The 23749-nt window shown below is 48.1% G+C and overlaps 1 protein-coding gene across 1 annotated transcript in view; it reads right to left on the bottom strand.

Moving 5' to 3' along the window:
* Window positions 1–23749, bottom strand: part of ETFDH (electron transfer flavoprotein dehydrogenase) — a 420402-nt gene that overhangs the window by 19497 nt on the left and 377156 nt on the right. The window lies entirely within an intron of this gene.

Here is a 23749-nt window from a genome sequence, read left to right as displayed (position 1 = left end):
AGACCTAAGGATTTGGCAGTGGCCTCACTCCCCTTAAATCTTTCTAAGGATTAATCCGCCTTGGCCCCAGACAACCTGGATCCATCACAAGGAAGATCCATTAATGTGGACTGCATATACTGGGAGAACCCCGGTCCTCTCAGCCAGGCATGCCACCTGTACGGCGACTGAAGTCCCCCATAGCCCTGGCAACAGAGTCCACTGTATCAAGGCCTGATTGGATGACCTGCTTTGCTGCTGCCTGACGGTCCTGTAAGAGTTCTGCAAAATGACTCTGCACATCTTGCGACAGTTTGGGGATGACTTCCTTGGCCGAATCCATCAACACATGGATGTACCTGCCCAACAGGCAATTGACATTCACAGACTTTAATGCTATGCTCTCCGATTAAAAAATCTTTGCCGATTGTTCCATCCACTTCGACTCCCTGTCAGCAGAAGTCGTGGGAAAGGAACAAGGTGCAGATCTCGAGGAACATGAAGCCTTTACCATGAGGCTTTCTGGCGTTAGATGCTCGCTTAAAAACTGAGGATCTCCTGGTGCTGCCCTATACCTCCTAGCAATAGATTTTGAAACTGCAGGAGTGTAAACAGGCTTCTGACACAGTAGAGGCTCTGATGCTGCAGAGGAAAAATGAAGATCCTCAGTTAAAATAAAATATTTGACTTTAAATCAGTAGTGGGCAGTGACAAATCCAGTAGTTCTGCTGCCTTCCTAATTACCCCATGATACAAGGTAAGCTCTGGAGGGGGTATGCCCCCACATGATAATAACTTCTACTCAGGAGAAATGTCTAGCCCACTCTACCTCAATGCCTTCAAACTCCTGGGAAGGCACTGGAATCTCCTCAAATTCTACGTCCTGATATTGCTGGTCTTCTTCATGCTACTGCTCCTCCAAGAGCCTCAAGGCTTCCCTCCTTGATGTGAGCCTGGATTCCAACCGCGGTGTTGAAAGAGAATGCACTGGTGTTGAAGAAACCTGTTGCTGCACCGGCGAAGCCAGTGTTGGTGCCAGGACCTTATTCTGAGTAGGGGCAGAGTGACTTGACACCATCGAGATCTTTCTGACCTTGGAATCAGCGCCACCGATCACTCTTGCACATCAGATGGTGACTTTTTTTTTTCTCAGTGCCGATACAGGCCACGGATATGAAGTGGTAGGCATGAAAGGCATGGAAGGAGCCTGCCAATATGGCACCAGGAAACCTCCCAGAGAAAAGGCCAATGGACCGGTGGGGCCCGCAGGTGCACCAGAGGGGCTCATTGCTCTATTGAAAATGCTTTACGTAGCATTTAAAAAGCTCGTAGGATACGTCCCTGGGACTCGAAAGGTCAGATATTCCTGATCCTGCTGTGGAGGCTGAACCTGACCTGGTGCCTGCTCTTCAATTTCCTGATCTGGTGGTGTTACAGGAGAGAAGTGTGTCACAAGAGTCGTAGGTGATGGCAAGAGCTCCACCAAAGATGGTGCCTGTGACACCTCAGGTGACTTCGGTAGTGGAGGACACTGATTGGGACTCACTTCCCAAGTTGAGTGGTGCTGGGACTTTGAAGCTGGAGACCAAGATCGAGGGCTGCTATACCGAGGTGAACGACACTGAACTATGGTGTCACAGCTTCTTGTGTCACTTCGAGGACCTGTGGGATGAAGACTCCTCTTGAGACCTGGATCTATAACGGCCCGCTTCTCCTTTTTAGCCTTCGCCAAAAATAGCTTTGCCTCTCTTTCCTCTAGAACTCTGGGTTCATGCTCTGACATGAAGAGCATCCCCTGACATCGTGATCTGAACGAAGGCACCAAAGCCTCCACGCTCTCACAGGGTTTAAAGTCCGACTACTTCAGCAGAGACATTGTCACACAACAAAACTTTGATAAGGAAAATCCCTTTGAAACAGTGTAACCAAACAGAGAGGTAGAAAAACCATTATGCGTCGAAGGCACGGAAAAAAAGGGAACTGAAATCAGCACACAAGCTAGGACTTCTGATGGCTCTGATGAAGTCAAATGGAGTTGCGTGCAGAGCAGTCCTATTGTGATGTCCTTGTCAACATGGAGAGTTAGAAAGAAGAAATTTCAGTTGAATGCTGGTGCACTGGGAGTATTCAAAAGGTGAGGAATTAACAGGTAGATGTATCCATCAGAAAATTAATTATTGAAGGTAAGTAACTTGTTCATCTGATAGAGACTTATAGCTGCAGATTCCTTACCTTTGAATAGATACCCAAGCACTATTCTCCTGGAGCTGGGCTGTGGACATTTGAAAAACTAGAAAGTTCAGCAGTACCTAATGGGCGAAATGCCCATCCCTAGTGACCTGATTGTCGAGGCAGTAGTTTTTGCAAACATGTGCAGGGACACCCATGTTGCTGCCTGCCAGATGTCCAGGGCGGGAATTTCAGGAGCGAATACTGTGTTTGCAGCTTTTCCTCTGGTGGAATGGGCCCTTAAGCCCTCAGGAGGCTGCTTTTTAGCCAGGGCATAGACTATCTTGGCACAGAGAACGACCCAGCGCAGGATGGTTTGTTTCTGTACTGCCTTGACTTTTTTTTTTTTTTTTTAAAGCTCCTATATATTCTGCAAAGAGTTGGTCACCCACACAACTCTTTTGTGCAGTCAAGGTAAAACAACAATGCTCTTTTTTGGTCCAGACGGTGGAGTGGCTCTTCTTCTTTAGACGGATGCGGAGGAGCATGAAAAGTGGGCACGGTGACTGATTGTCCCAAATGAAATGGGGTCTCCACTTTCGTATGGAAAAAGGCCGGTGTGTGAAGCACCACCTTGTCAGGGAACGGAGTAAGATAGGAAGGCTTGGATGCTAAAGCCTGTAGCTCACTCACCCTCTGGGTAGATGTTATTGGACATAGAAAGACTGTCGTCATGGTAAGCAGCCAGAGGGGACAACTGTGTAGTGGCTCGAAAACAGCACACACAAGGTTCAGGTCCCACTGAGGCATGATGAAGGGCGATGGAGGAAACATATGCACAAGTCCGTTCAAAAACCTATTTACAATAGGGGATTTAAATAAAGAGGGTTGGTCAGGCAACTGCAGGAAGGCAGGCAGAGCAGAGAGATAACCCTAAGAGTGCTCAGGCCTTGCTGGCCAAGGGTAAGAATGAAGAGAAGAACACCAGAAAGAGAGGCCGTAAAATATTTTAATTTTTGTAAAAAAAATTGCCAACTGCAGGCCTGGCCGCCGAGACCGCTTTTGACCTTCCTCCTGAAGTCTGTAAAGTTATCAACTGTCGCCACTCAATCTCCATGCAAGAGGTGGAGAGTTGACAGGTTCTGACCCTCCCCTGCTGCTGCAACAGAAGATTATCCCAAAGCTGCAGCCTTATGGAAGGATCAATGCTCATTTTCAGAAGCTCTGTATACCAGACTCTCCGTGACCAGTCAGGAGGCACAAGAATGACTGGTTGTTCTTGATCTTCTTGAGAAACCTGGACAGAAGTGGTATGGGCGGAAAGGCGTACAGGAATGTCTCAGAGCAACAGCGGCTTTGGAAAGTCCAATGTGCAAAACTGCTGACACTGCGCATTCTCATCTGAGGCGCATAGATCTAACCAACGCTCTCCCAACTGCCGAAAGAGCCTTGCGCGACCTCTGAATGGAGACACCACTCGTGATCTGCTCGGCATCGACCAAAGGAGTTTGTCCGTGCTGGCATTCGGAGAACCTGCCAAGTGTTGAACCCCCAGGGATATGCCCTGCTGTTCCAGCCACATCCAGAGGCACAGAGCCTCTTTACAAAGGGTCCACAGCCCCTCTCTGCCCGGTTTGTTGCAGTACCCCATGGAGGTGGTGTTGTACGTGAACACCTCCACCAACTACCCCTTGACAGAGGGAAGAAATGCCTTCAATGCAAGCTTGATTACACAAAGCTCCAGAATGTTCATATGGAGCCCAGATTCTGCCAGAGACTAGAGTCCTCTGATCTCTACCTGTCACAGATGACTGTCCATTCCCAGAAGTGACGCATTTGTCACTACTGTCAGATCTGGTTGGGAAAGGGAGAGGAGCCTGCCTCTGATCCAATCGCGATTAGTCAGCCACCAATGCAGATCCTTTGTAGTTCCCCACCGAGATCTGAGCCATGTTGGAGAGATTCCCCAGAGGCTGTGCCCACTGGGACTTCAGGTCCCATTGCAGAGCCCACATATGCCATCTGGCATGATTCATCAACAGGGTGCAGGTGGCCTGAGGCCCAGCAGCCTCAGAGTCATTCTCACCAAAATCCTGGATTGAGGCTGAAACATCGGTATCATATCCTGAATATCCTGGACTAGCTGCCTGGGAGGATAAGCCTGAAACTGCATTGTGTCCAGGACAGCTCCAATGAAAGGGAGCATCTGAGAAGGAGTCAAGTGTGACTTCGGCACCTTTTAGTGAATCCCAGCAAATGCAGGAGGTCTGCTGTAGTTTGAAGGAGGGAGACAACAGCCTGGGGCGAAACCGCCTTCAATAGCCAGTCATCGAGGTACGGGAAGACTGACACCCCTAAACTGCGCAGATGAGTTACAACCACCACCATCACCTTGGTGAACACCCAAGGGGTGCTGGTAAGGCCAAAGGGGAGCATGGTGAACGGAAAGTACTTGTAAGCTATCTTGAACAGCAGGTAATGCCTGTGGGCAGGCAGAATCAGGATGTGAAAATAGGCATCCTACAAGTCCAACACTACCAGCCTCCTTGGTCCAGCACAGACAATACCTGAGCCAAAGTGATCATCTTGAATTTCCCCTTTTTGAGGTAGAGATTTACAAATCACAGATCTAGAATAGGGCGAAGACCCTTGTTCTTTTCCGGTATCAGAAAGTAGCGAGAATAACAACCACCGCCTATTTCTGATATCAGAACCATTTCTAAAGTTCCATTACCCAGGAGAACTGTATATTCCTCCTGGAGCAATGTCATATGATCCTCCACCAGCCATTCTTAAGTTGGTGGCATAGGGGGAGGAAGATTAAAAAGGGAGGGAGGAGCCCCTCTGAATGATCTGCAAGACCCATTTGTTCAATGTTATGGACTGCCAGTGGAGGAGACGATCCTCCCTCCAACTGGGCATCCATGGTCTTGCAGAACTAGACTAGGAGGGCTTAGAGGCTGCAGCTGCCAGGGGGTTGGTGGCGGATGACTTCTTACCAGACCCACAGGGTCAGAATGCACTGCGTCCATGTCCTTGCACAGCCTAGGAAGCGTGCGCAGAACAGTGGATGGCATAGGGTTGGCTCAGTGGCACATCCCTTCAATAGTCACAAAAGAGGCAAAAAGGTAGACTGGGTGGCGAGGTGTCACTGAGAGGCCAAAGGACTTGGCCGTAGCCCGCGAGTTCTTGAAGTGATCCAGTGCCAAATCTGCCTTCTCTATGAAGAGACTAGTCCCGTGGAAGGGCATGTCCATGAGGTTGGCATGGACATCCCCTGAGAAGCCAGATATTCTCAACCAGGTGTGGAGCCATAAGTCCACCGTCAATGAAACCGCTCCGCCCAGCTAGTCAGCTGTGTCCAAACCACACATAATAGGGAACTTTGCTGCATCTCTCCCGTCCTTCACTGCTTGGGAGAGGATGACCCAGGTCTCCTCCAGGACCTGTGGCAGTACTTGCGTAATTGTATCCCACAAGGTATGGGAATAATGGCCCAACAGGCATGCAGTGGTTACTGACCGCAATGCTAGGCTGGCAGAAGAAAACACTTTCTTGTATAAACTATCCAGCCTCCTGTATTCCCTGACTGGGGGAAGCGGCAGGGAATGCATCATGGGAAGTTGAGGCTTGGACTAACAAGCTCTCAGGGATGAAGTGTTGGGTGAGGAAACCAGAATCACCAGGGGCAGGGTGGTGGGCAATTTTCCTATTTACAGGAGCCCTTGTGGTGGGGTTGGATCGAGTTCCCGGCGGGACATCAGTCAGTGCATCATTAAAGGGCAATAGGGGTTCGGATGAGGAAGCCCCAGGCTGAAGGACTTCCATCAATAAGTAAGTTTTGACTGCCAGAGTAGGAAGTTCGAGATTAAGGATCTTCGCTGCCCTCTTCACCATCACTGCATAAGATGCTCCCTCCTCCGTAGCCACTGCAGGGGGAGAAAGCAAGCCAGTATCTGGTGAGGTGTCCAGTCCACTGGCATCTCCTAGTTCCTCATATCAGTCTAATGAAGTTGGGGGTCTCTAACTGGTATTCTAAAAGGTCCAATGACCCCTCCCACTCTTCCCCCATGCTCCAGAAAACAATCAGACAATGACCTAGAACCAATTGTACAGAGGTAGATCAATGCCATTCTGGCTCCGAGTCGTCAGTGATGAGAATGGGGCTGGCGGTACTGGTGGGGGGTAGTCTGAATTGACACCGGAGAAGGTCACGTTGGTAGGACAGGCGCCGATCCGGATCCGAGATAGAATCCTTGAGACCCCATCAGAGCCTCTCCAACCCAGCAGGCCCAAAGGGTCTACGAAGGAGTCAGCTCGCTCATACACAAGGCGCATGGACTCATAGAAGTCTTTTAACTGGGCGGGAGTCACTCCTGTTAAATGAAATGGGGGAGAGACGAGAAGTCGGACTTGGCAACGACTCCACAGAACCGTGCCTGGAATGCTGAGGTTCCTGCCTTGTTGTGTCAAAGGACGGACGAGGTGAAGTCAAAGCCTATTTGGACTTCTTGTTCTCCTTGTGCCTCTTCCCAGAGTGTCCCTAGGACCTAAAGTGCAAAGAAGGGGACTTTGGACTCTTGGAGGGGTCCCGCAACCTTCTCCTCGATCAGGACTAAGGCTTCCTAAGAGTCACCCTTGCTGGCGTTGACCACTGCTGGACAGCAAGCAGCTTTAGTGACTGCTCTCTCAAAAATTCTGGCACCACAGCCCAGCAGTCCGAGTCGTGGTCACACTCGAGACACCATAAACAGAGCAAATGGGAGTCCGTAACCGACAGGGTGCGGTGACATGCGCCACACGGCTTAACCTGTCTTCCTCGAACATGTACTTGACAGTTCCAAAAATGGTCATCAAGAAGTTGAAAAACTCTGTCAGAAAGAGACAGAAGGTAGCTCTTCTCCCGATTAGCCCCAACTTGTATGGAAAGAAAAGAACAAACGTCTGCGTGTCTGGGTGGTGCCTATATATATGTGACTGTGACCGTGACGTCACTTCCGGCACCAACGAAACTGTGTGGAACCAAATGAAGTCACGAAACGGCACGCAGGGGTACTGATAGCACAAAAGTTTTCAGATCCAGTCTGATGCCTGGGAAATTCAAAGGTAAGGAATCTTCAGTTAGAAGTCTCTATCGGATACAAGGAACTAGGCAACACACTGTGCACTTTCCAATTCTATTTGTTATAGCGTTAGAACATCTTGCATGAGCTTGATGTGTGTTCCACTCACAAAGAGTGTAGGAAAGTACCCTCTTTTTGGCATGGTTACCCCCACTTTTTGCCTGTTGTCAGTATGTTTTGACTGTGTTCACTGGATGCTGCTAACCAGGACCCCAGTGACTGTGCTCTTCCGTTTAAACTTGGTTGCTTGGAGCACACACACCCTACATTTGGCGTACTGGTGCCCCCTTATAAGTCTGAGCTATATGGCACCCAGGGCATTGGGGCACCAGGGGTTCCCCCATGGGCTGCAGCATGTACTCTTCCACCCATGGGAATCCCATGTAAAACATGCCTGCAGGCCTGCCATTGCAGCCTGCATGAAAGGGTGCATGCACCCTTTTCACTTCAGGTCACTACACCAGGTCACTATAAGTCACCCCTATCGTAGGTCCTCCAAGCCCAGAGAGCAGGGTGCAGGTACCTGTGTGGGAGTGCATCCCTGCATGTGCTGAGATGCCCCCACAAACTCCAGCTCCATTTTCCTGGACTTCATGAGTGCCGGGACGCCATTTTACGCGTGTACTGGACATAGGTCACTACCTACGTCCAGCTACGTAATTGTAACTCCGAACCTGGGCATGTCTGGTATCAAACATGTCCGAATCATACCCAAATACTGTTGTCAGTATTGGTTGTATGATTCTATGCACTCTGGGGGCTCTTTAGAGGACCCTCAGCATTGATCCTACCAGCTTTCTGGGTTTTCCAGGCAGTCCAGGCTGCTGCCACCCCTCAGACGGGTTTCTGCCCTCGTGCTGCTTGGTCAGCTCAAGCCCAGGAAGGCAGAACAAAGTATTTCCTTTGGGAGATGGTGGTAACAGCCTCTCCCTTTGGAAATAGGTTTTACCTGGCTTGGGAGGTACCCCTTTGCACAGCATCCCTTGCAGCTACCAAGGCTTGTTGGCATCCACTCCAATAGATCTTCAGGCTCCGTATAGCCTCAGCCCCCAGCACTCTTTCCTGCGACACACGGCCCTTTGCATGCTTTTCCTGCGTCGTGAGGCCTTTCCTCATGTGTGCTGCGTGGGCCTCTCTGCGACTCCTGGGCTCCTTGCCTGTGGGTCTTCTGTGGGAGCTGCCTCGTCTTTTTCAGACTCTCTGCACTGCTGAGGGTCGCCTGGGACTACCCCCCTGGGTTGAGTACCTCTGGACTTTGATGGTCCCTGGCAGCGCCACTTTTCCACCAACTGCGACATTTCCTAAGGCTTGTTGGTGGTTGTTCCACGCCACAGACGGACTGCAATCCTTCATCCGGCATGGTACGTCGACTGCATCACCCAGGAACACTTCATCTGCTCCAGTGCTACATTGCTGACCATCATCGTCTCACCGTCGACCAACTCCTGCATCCACAGACAGGTGGGTAGTGGCTCCTGCTGCCACCGGACCCTCCAACGTGAACTGGGCTTGGTCCCCTTCTTTTCCAGGTCTTCCTCTTCCAGGGTCCACCTTTGGTTTCTTGCATTTTTGACTGGGTCTTGCAATATCCTTTTCTGAAGTTCTTTGGGTTGGTTTGGGGAAAACCGGTAACTTACCTCTTCCCTCCTGGCCGCTGACGGGGTACTTTGGTACTTACCTTAGAGGTTTCCTAGTTCCTCCAGCCTCCCTCTACCGATTTCACATCCTTGGTTGGGGACCAGACCTTCGCATTCCACATTTGTTTAGTATATGGTTTGGTTCCCCCCCAGCCTACAGTGCTGCCTATTGTTTTTCATTGCATTTTATGCCTATTCCTGATTACTACTGTACATACAATAGTGTGTTTACTTACCTCCTATTGGAGAATTGTCTGTCTAGTAATTTAGTATTTGTGTCACTAAAATAAAGTACCTTGTTGTTTGTAACACTGTGTTTCTTTCATGTGTGTAAGTGCTGTGTGACAATAAGTGGTATTGCATGAGGTTTGCATGTCTCCTAGATAAGCCTTGGCTGCTCATTTACAGGTACCTCTAGAGAGCCTGGCTTCTAGACACTTCCTACACTTCACTAATAAGGGGATACCTGGAACTGATATTGGGTGATAATACCTTAGGTATTCACCGCACACCAGGCCAGCTTCCGACAAAGAGGAAATGCGGTCAACACACACAGGCAGGCGTTATTATAAAGAGACAATATCTGAGTGCCAAATGCTCAGAAATAAAATTTTCCCCATTCAATGCAGACATTTTCTTATTTTGCCAAGTCTTAGTTATATGTATTAATTGGACAAAGTCAGATATTGCCTCTCACTGAACAACAAGGACAGTGGAAATAGAGTCCCAGTTATCATGTCACACATCCCCAATCTGATACCTGGGATAGTTATGCAAAGAAACTGGGATACAATAATCCGATGATAATGGGCATGCTATGGATAAGATAGGTCACAAGGATTTACACCAAGTGTCTGCACAGGAGCAAAAAGAACTAATCAAAATGATAGTGTTACCAAAATTACTTTATTTGTTCCTCAATATCCCACTTCCCGTAAACAATGTATTTTTAAGGCTCTCAGAGGCCAGAGTTTGTAGACATCAACAGCACTTTCACGAGAACAGCAGTAGCATTGTCTCCAAATAACTTTTGTAAAAACGTACTGTAGAAAAATGCCTCTCATGGCATGGTAACCCCCTAACTTTTTACCTTTTGTTGATGCTAGTTATGATTGAAAGTGTGCTGGGAGCCTGCTAACCAGGACCCAGCACCAGTGTTCTTTCCCTAAACTGTACCTTTGTCTCCACAATTAGCACAGCCCTGGCACACAGATAAGTCCCTTGTAACTGGTAGCCCTGGTACCAAGGGCCCTGTGGCCAGGGAAGGTCTCTAAAGGCTGCAGCGTGTATTATGCCACTCTGGGGACCCTCAATCAGCACATGCACACTGCCTCTCAGCTTGTGTGTGCTGGTGGGGAGAAAATGACTAAGTCAATATGGCACTCCCCTCAGAGTGCCATACCCACAACCCACTGCCTTTGGCATAGGTCAGTCACCCCTCTAGAAGGCCTGACAGCCCTAAGGCAGGGTGCACTATATCCCAGGTGAGGGCATAGGTGCATGAGCACTATGCCCCTACAGTGTCTAAGCAAATTCTTAGACATTGTGAGTGCAGGGTAGCCATAGAGAGCATATGGTCTGGGGGTTTGTCAAACACAAACTCCACATTTCCCTAATGGCTACACTGAATACTGGGAAGTTTGGTATCAAACTTCTCAGCACAATAAATCCACACTGATGCCAGTGCGGGATTTATTGAAAAATGCACACAGAGTGCATCTTAGAGATGCCCCCTGTATACCAGTCCAACTCCTAGTGTTAGGCTGACCAGTTTCTGCCAGCCTGCCACATCCAGGCAGGTTTCTGGCCACACAGGGGTGAGTGACTGTCACTCTGTGGCCAGGAACAAAGCCTGCAGGAACTGTAACACCTGGTGGTGAGCCTCAAAGGCTCAAGCTTGGTGTTACAGAGCCCTAGGGCACTCCAGCTAGAGGAGATGCCCACTCCTCCGGACACAGCCCCCACTTTTGGCCGGCAAGTCCGGAGGAAATAATGAGAAAAACAAGGAGTCACTAACCAGTCAGGACAGCCCCTAAGGTGTCCTCAGCTGAGGTGACCCCTGCCTTAGGAAATCCTCCATCTTGTTTAGGAGAATTTCCCCCCAATAGGATTAGGGATGTGCCCCCCCTCCCCACAGGGAGGAGGCACAAAACAGGTGTAGCCACCCTCAAGGACAGTTGCCATTGGCTACAGCCCCCAGACCTAAACACACCCCTAAATTGAGTATTTAGGGGCGACCCTGAACCCAAGAAATCCGATTCCTGCAACCTGAAGAAAGAAGAAGGACTGCTGACCTGAAAGCCCCACAGAGACAACAGAGACGAAAACTGACTTGGCCCCAGCCCTAATGGCCTGTCTCCAGACTCAAAGAACCTGCACAGCGACGCATCCAGCGGGACCAGCGACCTCTGAGGACTCGGAGGACTGACCTACACCTAAAGCACCAAGAAACTCCAGAGGACAGCAGCTCTACCCAAAACTGCAACAAAGAAACCATCGTTAAAGAAACCTCCAGCCTCATTCCAGAAGCATGAGTCTTCACACTCTGCACCAGACGCCCCCGGCTTGTGCCCAGAAGAACTAACACTGCAGAGCGGACCCCCAGGCGACTAACGACGTGGACACCCTGAGTTGACCTCCCTGCACCCCTACAGCGATGCCTGCAGAGATGATCCAGAGGCTCCCCCTGACCGCGACTGCCTGGTAACAAAGGAACCCAAAGCCTTGGAAGAAGTACTGCACCGCAGCCCCTATGACCGAGAGGAACCAACTACCAGTGCAGGCGTGACCAGCAGGTGGCCCTCATCCTAGCCCAGTCAGTGTCTGGCCCGAGAAGCCCCCCTGTGCCCTGCCTGCATCGCCAGTGACCCTCAGGTCCCTCCATTGATTCCTATCTACAACCCGACACCTACTTTGCACACTGCACCCTGTGTTGCTGGTGCTGGGTGTTTGGGGTTGACTTGAACCCCCAACGGTGGGCTGCCTATGCCCAGGAGACTGAACTTGTAAGTGCTTTACTTACCTAAGAAACTAACTATTACGTATCTTCCCCAGGAACTCTTGATTTTTGCACTGTGTCCACTTTTAAAATAGCTTATTGCCATTTTGCCAAAACTGTGTATATTACTGTTTTAATTCAAAGTTCCATACTTACCTGTGTGAAGTACCTTACAATTTATGTACTTACCTAGATTCTGAATCTTGTGGTTCTAAAATAAATATGGAAAAAAATATTTTTCTATATAAAAACCTATTGGTCTGAAGTTAAGTCTCTGAGTGTGTGTTCTCATTTATTGCCTGTGTGTGTACAACAAATGCTTAACACTACCCTCGGATAAGCCTATTGTTCGACCACACTACCACAAAATAGAGCATTAGTATTACCTAACTTTGCCACTATCATTGTCTAAGGGGAACCCATGTACTCTGTGCACACTATCTCTCACTTTGAGATAGTATATACAGAGCCAACTTCCTACACGTATTCATTAAGATTTTCCAACTACTAACGATTGGTTTGATTATCAGGCGAAGCAACTGACATTAGACAGAGAGAACTAAATACAATTAGTAGTTATTGCACAGGTTACATTTGACAGTGTCACATTAGAAGAGAAGAAAAGGAAACAACCAACACAGCAGCACATTTACACCAGGGTCTGAGGAAGGTAAGTTAGAGTTGGCATGATATTTCACCAGTTCTAAACATCCCATGTACACACAACACTGCAGTAGCCAGTCAATACAATGTCCATAGGTTGGTACCGCATTGTACTAAATAGGACTATAATGGGACCCCAAAGATTTTTCAGCATATTGGTCCGAGGGATTGTGGAGCATTAGGTCTCCAGTTGATCATTGCAGTACACTAGATCACAAAACCAGGTTTATATAGCAGGAACTAGATTTCTACCCTATACACATTTGTCATAAGTGAACTGAAAATGAAACACCGCACGTGCTGCTAAAGATGCATGGTGCACTCTAGTACAGCTGGCACGAGAAATGGCAGAATATGCTCCTCCGTCATTATAGAGATTTGATTAAATCCATTAAACCTGTATCTACTGACCAGACAGGCCATTTGTCTCCATAGTATCTGGTAAGGTCTGGGCAGCAGCAAGAAAGGTGTGGCCCATGGTATGGGAATGATCAATATTCTTATTAAATATGAAGCTGAAATCACTGCCCCTTGAATGGTTTGTGATGTCTTAAAAATGCATTTATTCCATACTTCTTCTATGAAGCCAGGGTCATCAATATTAGGGCCATATACGTTAACTAGTGGAATGTGCTTGCCGTGTAACATCCCTGAATCAGCTAATAACTGCCTTGAATAACATTCACCACCTGAAGGAGTTTGAACGGAGTCCCATGCTTTAGAAAAATAGCCAAACCTCTTGCGTAAGAGGAGAATGTGGAAAGTGCACCCTAGCTACTCCATTTCAATGCAAATTTGGGTGCCGCTAGAGCAGTGAGATGCGTTTCTTGAAGGAGTGCCACATCAATCTTTTGGGGATGTAAATATGCAAATATTTGTCAGATTTTCGGGGTTTATTGTGCCCTTTCACATTCTAGGTTAAAAAAATGCTTTGAAGTCACTCTCTTACACAGTTAGACCTAAACTGGGAATGGTCAAGTAGCAGCACTATTCAGTGCTGTGTGAAATGCCCTGTATCCTGTCATAAAAGTAGAGGTAGTGCAGTTTCATGTGTAATTCCAAGTTTGAGCTCTGCATAGAAGTAACTTTACCCTACAATACCCATCAACACTAGCAACTCCGAATAGCCAGTGAATACCACCCAAAAATAAAATCCAAACCAACACAAGCATGGTATAACCGCACCACGCAAACCAACAGGTATATCAATATCAGCTAAGGGGGTACCCTGGGAGGGGATTGAGGGGGGAAGAGCCATGAAAGCAGGTTTACCAGCACCTCTACTTGGGGACTGCTTGGCAGGAAAATGTATAATGTAGGACCGCAATAGTACCATATTAGCCAGGGAGGCCCAGGGACTAGAAAAAAAGAGCCCAGCAGGATCTCATGTTGACGTCCAATACATGACTATTAGGGACACAGGTACAGTGGCTTTGGTCGGTTTCCCAGTCCCATATTATATACAAGACTAGTAACTGAAACTTTTGATATTTTCTTATCACAAAAGAGGGGAATGACTTGAGGGCATCCAAAACCATACAAAAACATTATGTTTTAGCATCTGCAGTGTGAAATCAATGACAAGAGGCTGTGCTAAGGGCTAAATTTCATATTTGTCTAAAATAAATAGGGGAGAGCATTAGTAAAAGCATTTGGGGGGAAACATGTCCAGCAACACAAGACCACTGGCGGGAGCAGTTCCAATGGTCTTCCATCATTCAGCATCACTTAGACATTAATTTAGTGTGGATGAGCCCTGAGAAGAGCCCACTCTTGGTGCAGACAAAATCTGTTTCATGAAAAGAATAGCATTCTGCGGCATCAGGAACATGTGAGGTTTATTGCTGTGCATAACTTTCAGTCGCACAGGGTAGAGCATTGCATACAATATGTACACCAGCCTGCTTCAGCTTGTGTTTAAGAGGCAAATATTCTCAGCGTGCGGCATGGACCAGCAGGGTGAATCCTGTAAAAGTTTGATATGGTACCTACTTCATGTGATAAAGACTCTCTTTCTCACATGCCAGTCTGACTGCAGTGTTAGAATCCCTAAAATTGAACAATCTTGCTAGAATGGGGCGAGGGTCTACATTAGGTGGAGGTCAAGGTCCCAGTGTGTGTTGCGCTCTCTCTTATGCAAATAAAGGAGAAAAGGTGTCTGCCTCAAAAAGTGCCTTGAGCAATGTCTTGACATAATCAAGAAGACTACCTGTATTAGTTTGTTTAGGGATACCAACTAGGCACAGTTTATTGTGCCTAAAACTGGCTTCTAAGTGGTTGTTCTTTGCATTGATGACCTTAGCAATATTCAAAATTTCCTTATTGGTTCCTGTGTCTTCCAGGGTAGAAAAGAGTGACTGCGGTGTCAAGTCTCTTTTCTTGTTTGTTAAGTTTTGTTGTCATTTGGTCTACTATGGAGGTAAGTGAATCAAGTTTATTGCCTACTGATGGGGGGGGGGGCTCTTTTGCATATGTAAGGGCGTTTTTACATTAGGATCTTTAGTACTAGTGAGGGTCTCCTGTGATGCACTCTCTCTCTCTCTGAAGAGGACACAATTAACACTTCTGATTTTTTGGGTTGTAAATGAGGATTCACGTTCCTCTCCCCAAATATTGTGGAGTACCCTAAAAGCTACAATAAAAGGGTTCTTGGTCAGTATCATGGCCAGAAAGAATAAAATCGCCAGCAAGAAACTTTATTGGTAGGAAGTAGACTGAAAAATTACAATCACTACGTGCCATACTGGATGACCTAAATAAACAAAAATGAGAATATATATGACTACTTAGCACCAGACCTATGGTGTTGATAAAAAAAAATAAAAAACGTCACAGATTACTTTTGACACAAACAAGGCTGGCATACACTGAACTACATGCTTGAAATTCAAAAAATGGAGAAATCCAATATTTTAATTAAAGGTAAGAGGATAATAAAATATTGCGGAGATGTTTTAAAAATATTACTCAGATCTTTATGCACCCAAGCCTGACATATCTCCAGATGTCTGTGACAGCTTCCTATGTGATACTGAATCACCTGCTGCTCAAGAATTCCATTCCTTACTCGCAAGTGAGGCCATGCGTCGTTTCTTCTCCGGTCGGATAGGCGATGCGTTGTTTTGCTCTCCTGCATGGAAGTGATGTTTTGATTTCCAGACGGGCATCTCGGATTCGGGCAGGTTCACATTGATTTTGACATTTAACTACGATGCATGCGAAATCCGGCTGCACAGTGATGAGGAACCACGCTGCGTGGGGGTTGTGTCGTTTTCAGCAGCCACAAGCAGGTGTTGTGTCATTTCTCCAGCCGCGATGCAGGTGGTGCTTCGATTTCTCAGCTGCGATGCAGGTGATGCGTCATTTTTACAGCCGCGATGCAGGTGATGCGTCGTTTTTACAGCCGCGTTGCAGATGGTGCATCACATTTTTCCCTGCACGGCCCTTGTGTGTGGATTTCGATCCTGGTTCCACCAGATTCACCTTTCAAGGGCCCAGGAACTGGAGTGGGCACCACTTTGCAGGGTAGAAGTCTCAGCAGAGAGTCCCGGTGCTGGCAGAGGAAGTCTTTGATGGCCCTGAGACTTCAAAACAGGAGGCAAGCTCAGTCCAAGCCCTTGGAGACACTTCACAAGTAGGAATATACCACAACGTCCAGTCTTTGTCCTCATTCAGGCAGAAGGAGCAATTGCAGGCCAACCCAGCAAAGCACAGTCACCGGCAAAGGGGCAGTACTCCTCCTCCAGCTCTTCTCCTTTGCAGAGGTTCCTCTTGAGTACAGAAGTAATCTAAAAATCTGGGGTTTTGGGTCCACTACTTTTACCTCTTTCTGCCTTTGAAGTAGGCAAACTTCAAAGGAAAGTCTCTGTTGTTCATAAGATCATGCCTAGTCCCAGGTACACACCAGGGGGTTGGAGACTGCATTGTGAGGGCAGGCATAGCCCTTTCAGGTGTAACTGTCAGCTCCTCCCTCCCCACTCTAGCACAGGAGACTCATCAGGATATGTATGCTGCACCCCAGCTCCCTTTGTGTCACTGTGTAGTGGAGATTCACAAACAGCCCAACTGTCAGTCTGATCCAGACCTGGAATACACAAGCCAGCGGAGGCACAGAATGGTTAAGCAAGAAAATGCCCACTTTCTAAGTACATTATTTTTAATGAGAAACAGACTTTTTGTGGTTCCCTTCCAGTAATCACAGTTACTCCCAGTAGTGTTTCAATACTATTACTGTGTTTGAAGTACTTTGGTGGTTATTTGTCTTTGGAGGATTTACTCTGAAACGAAATCCCTGCAATCTCCCCAACTATTGTAACATGAGGGGGAAGTGTTGCAATGGTTTGTTTGAAAATTCTGTTGAATGTTTTCACCAACAGTAATGACAACACCAATACAACATAAATAGAATAAGTTCTTATGCCCCCTCCCCCAATAAATTACAGCAGTTATTACATGAGAACTTGATATTAACATCCCCACCATCATAACAGCTCATACGCTTCAAGTGTTGAATGGTGGCCACATTCTTCTTTTTTGGAATAAAGAACGCTGCGATTTCCTCTGGGAGGGAGTCATCAAAGGTAAGTCTATGTTTTTTAGTGTAGTGACTGAGGGTTTTGGAGCCTGGGCAACAATATGACATGTGTCAGGAACCAAATATATAGTGCATTGCCGTACATCTGGCTGTGATGTCTGAGTGACATCATTCATCTTCCTGTGCTGAGAATTGAGCTTTAGTCAAAGGCAAGAAACTTAAGGACTTTGAATCTAATTTCACAGTCAAGGGTTGGTTTGGCTGATCTCTGTGTTGAACTTCCTCGGGAGTCAAAGGTTGTTGGTGTCCCTTTTGGTGTGGTTCCTTGATCTGGGGTCAGAACTTCTTTTGAGGTAGTTCCCAGTAGAGGGACCTCATTTCAGTGTTCAGGCAGTGTCCTTTAGAGGTAGAGGGATTTCCTCTGACGATGCCTGGAATTGACACAGTAACCAGCACCCCACAAGTGTCTCACACACTTGACCTGCTGCTCCACACAAATAGTGGCAGAGGAATCATAACACAGAGGTATGCAGCGTTGAGGACTGATGTCCAGAAATCGCCCCTTAATCCCGGGCAAAGTCGGAGGCAGACTGTACTCAAGAATTTATAGATAGTCAATGGGATGGCACCCTGCAACACTGATTCGCACCATAATGGCCAACACTGGATTCAGATCGACAATTCAATTTCATACACAGAAAATATGTCACCCCAGCTCTGTTAGACAAAATGGACTCCATCAAGTCTCAATAATGCCTAAAATGTCACCAGACGAATGCAATGTATTTTCACTTGATGTGGGACTGCCCCAGGTACACACATACTGGATGCAAATATCAGACAGCTACCAAGCAGAGTACCAATTCCAACGGCACAATAACCCACAGGCCTGCTTATTGGGTATGGGAGCCAGTATATCCAAGAATTAAATGAAACTAAAGTTCATTGACTTAAAACTACTATTGGCATGGAAGTGGCTCTCTATTCATTGGCTAAGCCCACAGGTACCCACAGTCATGAACTGGAGAAAAGATATTGAAGAAAGGTGCCCATCTTTGTCCATGCTGCACAGATCATTGGGGGAGCTAGAGAACAATGACCATCAGAGCTGGAGTCTGATGGATAAAGAGTTTTGGGGCTGCACTCCTCCTGGGCTACTGTACTGCCTCCTCAAATTACAAATAGTCTTGACTCCTTCAACATCTTTAGTAAATGTAATGGTTTGGGGCTCAGTCTTGGTATTGCAGCATGGAGTGGTGCACCCACCTATTTCTTTGATGCCTAGTGGTATTTTTTGCAATGAAGGACAAGTTACTTACCTTCATTAATGCCTTATATGGTAGAGGCTACATCTAGTTGCAGCATCCTTACCTTTGAGTTCTCCCCAGGCGTCAGACTGGTTCCAGAAGATTTTTGTGAACAGTACCCCTGTTCGCCAGAAGGGGGTGTCAGTCAGTTCTGTGTTCATTGTCTGCGGATGGCATCCGGAGTCCTATATAGGCGTGACACAGGTACGCTGACATCAGTTTCTTTTCACAAATGTCAACACCAGAAGCGCAGAGCCAAGAAGAACACTGACCACTGGTGCATCAAAACTAAAGCCTTGAAAGGGGAGTCCTTACTCTTAGAAATCAGTTCGCAGAGTTGGGAGGATGGATGGGTGAGTAAGTAATCTACGGCTAGATTTAGCCTCAATCAGATAATGTGTTTCTGACGACAGGTAATTTGTCCATCTGATAGAAACTTCTAGCTGCAAATTCCTTACATCAGAATAGATACCCAAGCAATACCATCCCCGGAGTTGGGTCTAAAAACCAAGTTCAGACCAGAAAGCCCTGCATGACCGAACGGGCAAAGTGCCCATCACTAAGGACCGGACTGTCCAGGCAGCAGTGTTTGGTAAACTTGTGCAGAGATGCCCACATGACCGCCTGACAGATGTCCAGGACTGGAACTCCGCGAGTTAACATAGTGGTCGCAGCTTTAGCTCTTGTAGAATGAGCTTGAAAGCCCTCAGGGGGTTGCTTTTTGGCCAGTGCGTAGCAGATCGTAATGCAGAAATCAAACCATCTGGAGATGGTCCGCTTCTGCATTGTCCGACCTTTCTACGCACCCACATACCTTACAAAGAGTTGATCATCCACGTGGAACAATAAAAGTTGAACCCCAAAGCTCTTTTTTAGGTCCCCCGGTGGAGTCTCACCTCTTCCTTAGAAGGATGTGTGTAAAGTAGGCAAGGTGATGAATTGCCTACATAAAAGGGCGCAACCACCTTTGGCAGAAAAGTGGCTCTAGTGCCAACCAGCATTTTGTCAGGATAGATGTGACGGTAGGGCAGCTTAGATGACAATGCATGGAGCTCACTCACTCTGCAGGCAGGTGTAATGGCCACAAGAAAGGCCGTTTTCAAAGTGAGAAGCCAGACAGGACAAATGTGGAGACACTCTAAAGGAGCACACATCAGAAAAGTCAGAACCAAACTCAGATCCCACCGGGGCATAATGAAATGGATGGAGGAAAAAGATGTGCAAGACCTTTGAGGAAGGTCTGTACAATAGGAGACTCAAACACAGAAAACTGATCAGGCAACCTCAAAAAAGCAGAAATAGAAGACAAATATCCCTAAAGAGTGCCGGGAGTGGAGCCCTGCTGGTCAAGGGAAAGGAAGAATAACAGGCCCGCAGAAAGCGGTCAACCGACTTGCCCATTCACCATGCCACAAATTTCTTTCAACGACAAGCGTATACCGTTTTGAGGGAGGGATGTCTGGCTGCCAAGATTATGTTACAGACTTCGGGAGGAAGGGCAAAGGCTGTCAACTGTTGCAGCTCAAACATCCATGCAAGAATACAGAAAGTAGACAGGTTTGGGTGCAGAACCCTCTCCTGCTGCTGGGACAGAATATCCTCCCAAAGGGGCAGTCTGATAGGAGGATTGATGAACATGCTCAGCAGCTGACTCTCCATGCCCAGTCTGGAGCCACAAGGATTACTTGGGCCCAGTTGTTCTTGATCTTCTTGAGGACTCTGGGCAGAAGTCCCAGAGTCCTGCACTCCCCCTCAAGACTAAAAGAGTCTTTGAGCAATTGCCACATTGGAAACTACAACGTGCAAAACTGCTCACATTGCGCATTCATTCTAGGAGGAGGCGAACAGATCTAACCAAGGCATTCCCCACTGCTGAAAGAGACCTTGCACCACCTCCCAGTGGAGACAACATTCATGAACGGCTAGGCATTTTCAGCTGCGTTCATCCGCTCTGGCGTTCAGAAAGCCTACCTGGTGTTCAGTCACTAGAGATATGCCCTGTTGTTCAAGCCACGTCCAGTGCACAGAGTCTCTTGACAAAGGGTCCATGACTCCACTCCGCCCTACTTGTTGCAGTACCACCTGGCATTGGTGTTGTCCATGAGCACCTGCACCATCTTTCCCTTGAGAGATGGAAGAAAGGCTTTCAATGCCAGCTGGAAGCAAGGAGCTCCATTACATTAATGTGGAGTCCCATTTCTGCCAGAGACCAGATGCCTCTGACCTCCACTTCTCCCAGATGGCCAGAACATCCCAAAAGTGATGCACCTGTCACCACTGTCAGATCTGGTTAGGGGAAGAGAGAGGGATATGCCTCCAAACCAATCATGGTTTGTTAACCACCACTGCAGTATTTTCGCAGTACTCTCCGTGATCTGGACTTTGTCGGAGAGATTCCCTTGATGCTGAGCCCACTGGAACTTTAGGTACCACAGCAGAACCTGCATATGCTACCTGGCATGTGTCACTAGAAGAATGCAGGAGACCATGAGGTCCAGCAGCCTCAGAGTCATTTTCACCAAAATCCAGGACAGAGGCTGAAACATCGGTTTCATTGCTTGGATATCCTGGACTCGCTGCTTGGGAGGATAGGCCAGAAACTGCACTGTGTCCAGAACAGCTCCAATGAAAGGGCGCATCTGAGATGGAGTTCAGGTGTGACTTCGGCATTTTTATAATGAACCCCAACAAATGGAGGAGGTCTGAGTAGTCTGGGAGGTGGGAGAAGAAAGCCTGGGGCGAGCACGCCTCCAACAGCCAGTCGTCGCGATAGGGGAAGACTGGCACCCCTGATCCACGCTGATGAGCCTGCAACCACTTCCATCACCTTGATGAACACCTGAGGGGTGCTGGTAAGGAGAGCACATTGAACAGAAGGTGCTCGTGGCCCACCATGAACTGCAAGTAATGTGTGTGTGCAGGAAAGACGGGGATGTGAAAATAAGTGCCCTGTAAGTTCAACGCTACCATCCAAGTCTCCTGTGAACAGGACAGCTAGAACCTGAGCCAAAATAAAGTATCTGGAATAGCAACCACAGCCCACTTCTGGCACAGGGACCCTCTCTATGGCTCCCTTGGCCAAGAGAGACATCATTTCCTTTTGGAGAAGGGACAAATAATCCTCTGTCATCTGATCATAGAATGGTGGAATGGATGGAGGGGTAGTCCCAAAGGGGAGGCGGGTCATTGGCAAAACCCCCCTGCCTGATGTAATGGATTGCCAGCGGGCAGGTGATGGTGAATCCTGCTGCCAACTAGACTATGGTGAGGGACAGTCAGACTAGGAAGATTTGGAGACTGCTGCATGGGGTGGGGTGGGGTGGGGGAGAGTGGCAGGGGGATGGGGTTTGCAGATGCTGGAATGACCAGACTGCTGGCCACCTGACACAGAGGCTGGGCAGCATGTGTGGCAGGGTGGCTGACAGGGAATGGGTGTAATTGGAGACCCTTTCTGAAGCCACAAAAGGGCGAAAGGCAGACTGGGGGGGACGAGGGGCTGCCACGAGGACAAAGGACCTGGCCATAGCCCGAGAATCCTGTGCTCGAGCTCAGAGTGCCTTGTCTTTGAAGACATGGATGCTATTAAATGGCATATCAATCAAAGAAGCCTGGACATCCCCTGAAAAGCCAGATGTCCTCAGCCAGGTGTGTTGCCTCCGGGCCACTGTCAAAGAAACCGCTCTACCTAGCAAGTAGGTTGTGTCAAGTCTGCAATGAATTGTGAACTTTGCAGCACATCTCCCATTGGCAACCACTGTATCCCACAGCGTGTGGGAATAACTGCCCTAAAGGCATGTGGTGTTCACGGGCCGCAGTGTAAGGCTGGCAGAAGAAAAAAATCTTCTTCCCAAGTGAGTCCAACCTTTTGGAGTCTCTTGGGACGGCGGAAGGGAACGTGCCCTGGAAGGAGAGGCTTGGACCACAAAGCTCGCAGGGGTTGGGTGTTGCATCAATAAACTTGGGTCCTCAGGTGCCAGGTGATACCAGTGGGCAATCGTCCTGTTCATAGGAGCCCCTGTGCTGGGTTTGGACCAGGTACCCATTAGGGCGTCAGTGAGGGCATTACTGAATGGTAGAGGGGTTTCTAAGGAGGAAGTTCCCAGTTGCAGCAACTCTGTCAAGAGATTAGTCTTGACGGCCACTGAGGGCAGTTGAAGGTCCAGGACCTCAGCTGCCATCCTCACCACCATAGCATAAAAGCATGCCAGTATCTTGAGTAGTGTCCAGTCTGCTTTCCTCATCGAAGTCTTCATGCCAGTCCATTGCTTAACGAGGCTGGGATTCTTAAGAGTCCAGCGACTCCTCCCATTCATCCTGAAGCCTAGCCCATAGGAAAAGGGCCCCAGATCCAAATGAGGAGGCAACGCTCGTTCTGATGCCGGGCGTCGTATAACACCCATTCGACTCAGTGTTTACAATGTGGATGGTGTCACCCATGGGCGTAGACGGTGCTGGGAGCGTCCGACAGGCACAGTGAAAAGTCATGGTGGCACAATTGGTGCCTGTTCGGCTCCAGGGCTGGATTCCTGGGAGCCCCTGAACACGGAGGCTGCTGGCACAGAACCCAAAGGGGCCCCTTCTAACTCCACAGGGCCCAAAGGCATTCCAGCAGGGTTGATAAGCACAAAAAATGAGGAGCATGGCCTCACACAACTCTCTGAGTTGGGTAGGGGTTGGTCATGCTCACGGAAAATCTGAAAGGCATGGAGTTGGCCTAGGTGCAGGTTCTGAAGAATGAGGCCTAGAGCCTCAATGCTCCCTTGTCTCTCTCGACGGATGAGGAGCTGTCGAAGAGCGCTTTGACTTCATGAATTTTTCTTGTGCCTTGACTTAGCCGATCGTCCTGAGGACTTGGAGTGGGACGACGACAACTTCGGACTCAGTGACTAATCCCAGGACCCTCCTTTCAACCAGGATCTCGACTCACGTGGAGTTGAGCGCTGGGCCACCACCAGCTTCAGGGACCACTTCGCAAAGCCTTTCGATGCATCATCATATCCGGCACGACTGCCGCCGTTGGTCACAGAGCCGATCAACGCCATCTACAAGTGTGCAAGGGTACTGCTCACAAAAATCTTCTGGACACAGCCTGACACCTGGGGAGAATCCAAAGGTAAGGAACCTACAGCGAGAAGTCTCTATCAGATAGGCATTGCTCCGTTGTCAGTCAGTGTGCTCAATGCTGTGGTATTAGTCTGGCTATACAGTCCTTCAGTGGTGAAAATATTATCTTTCTTAAGGCGCAGCTATATTTGAGCATTTGAAACATGTCTAAACCTGATAGAGAAAAACAAAACAATATGATGTAAAATCTGTGTCCTGCAGCATTGTGGGTTTCA

The sequence above is a fragment of the Pleurodeles waltl genome, chromosome 1_2, assembly GCF_031143425.1.
Source record: "Pleurodeles waltl isolate 20211129_DDA chromosome 1_2, aPleWal1.hap1.20221129, whole genome shotgun sequence".
In the NCBI taxonomy this organism is placed as follows: domain Eukaryota; kingdom Metazoa; phylum Chordata; class Amphibia; order Caudata; family Salamandridae; genus Pleurodeles; species Pleurodeles waltl.
The sequence above is the reverse complement of the archived record's forward strand: the minus strand, read 5'-3'. Positions and strand labels throughout refer to the sequence as shown.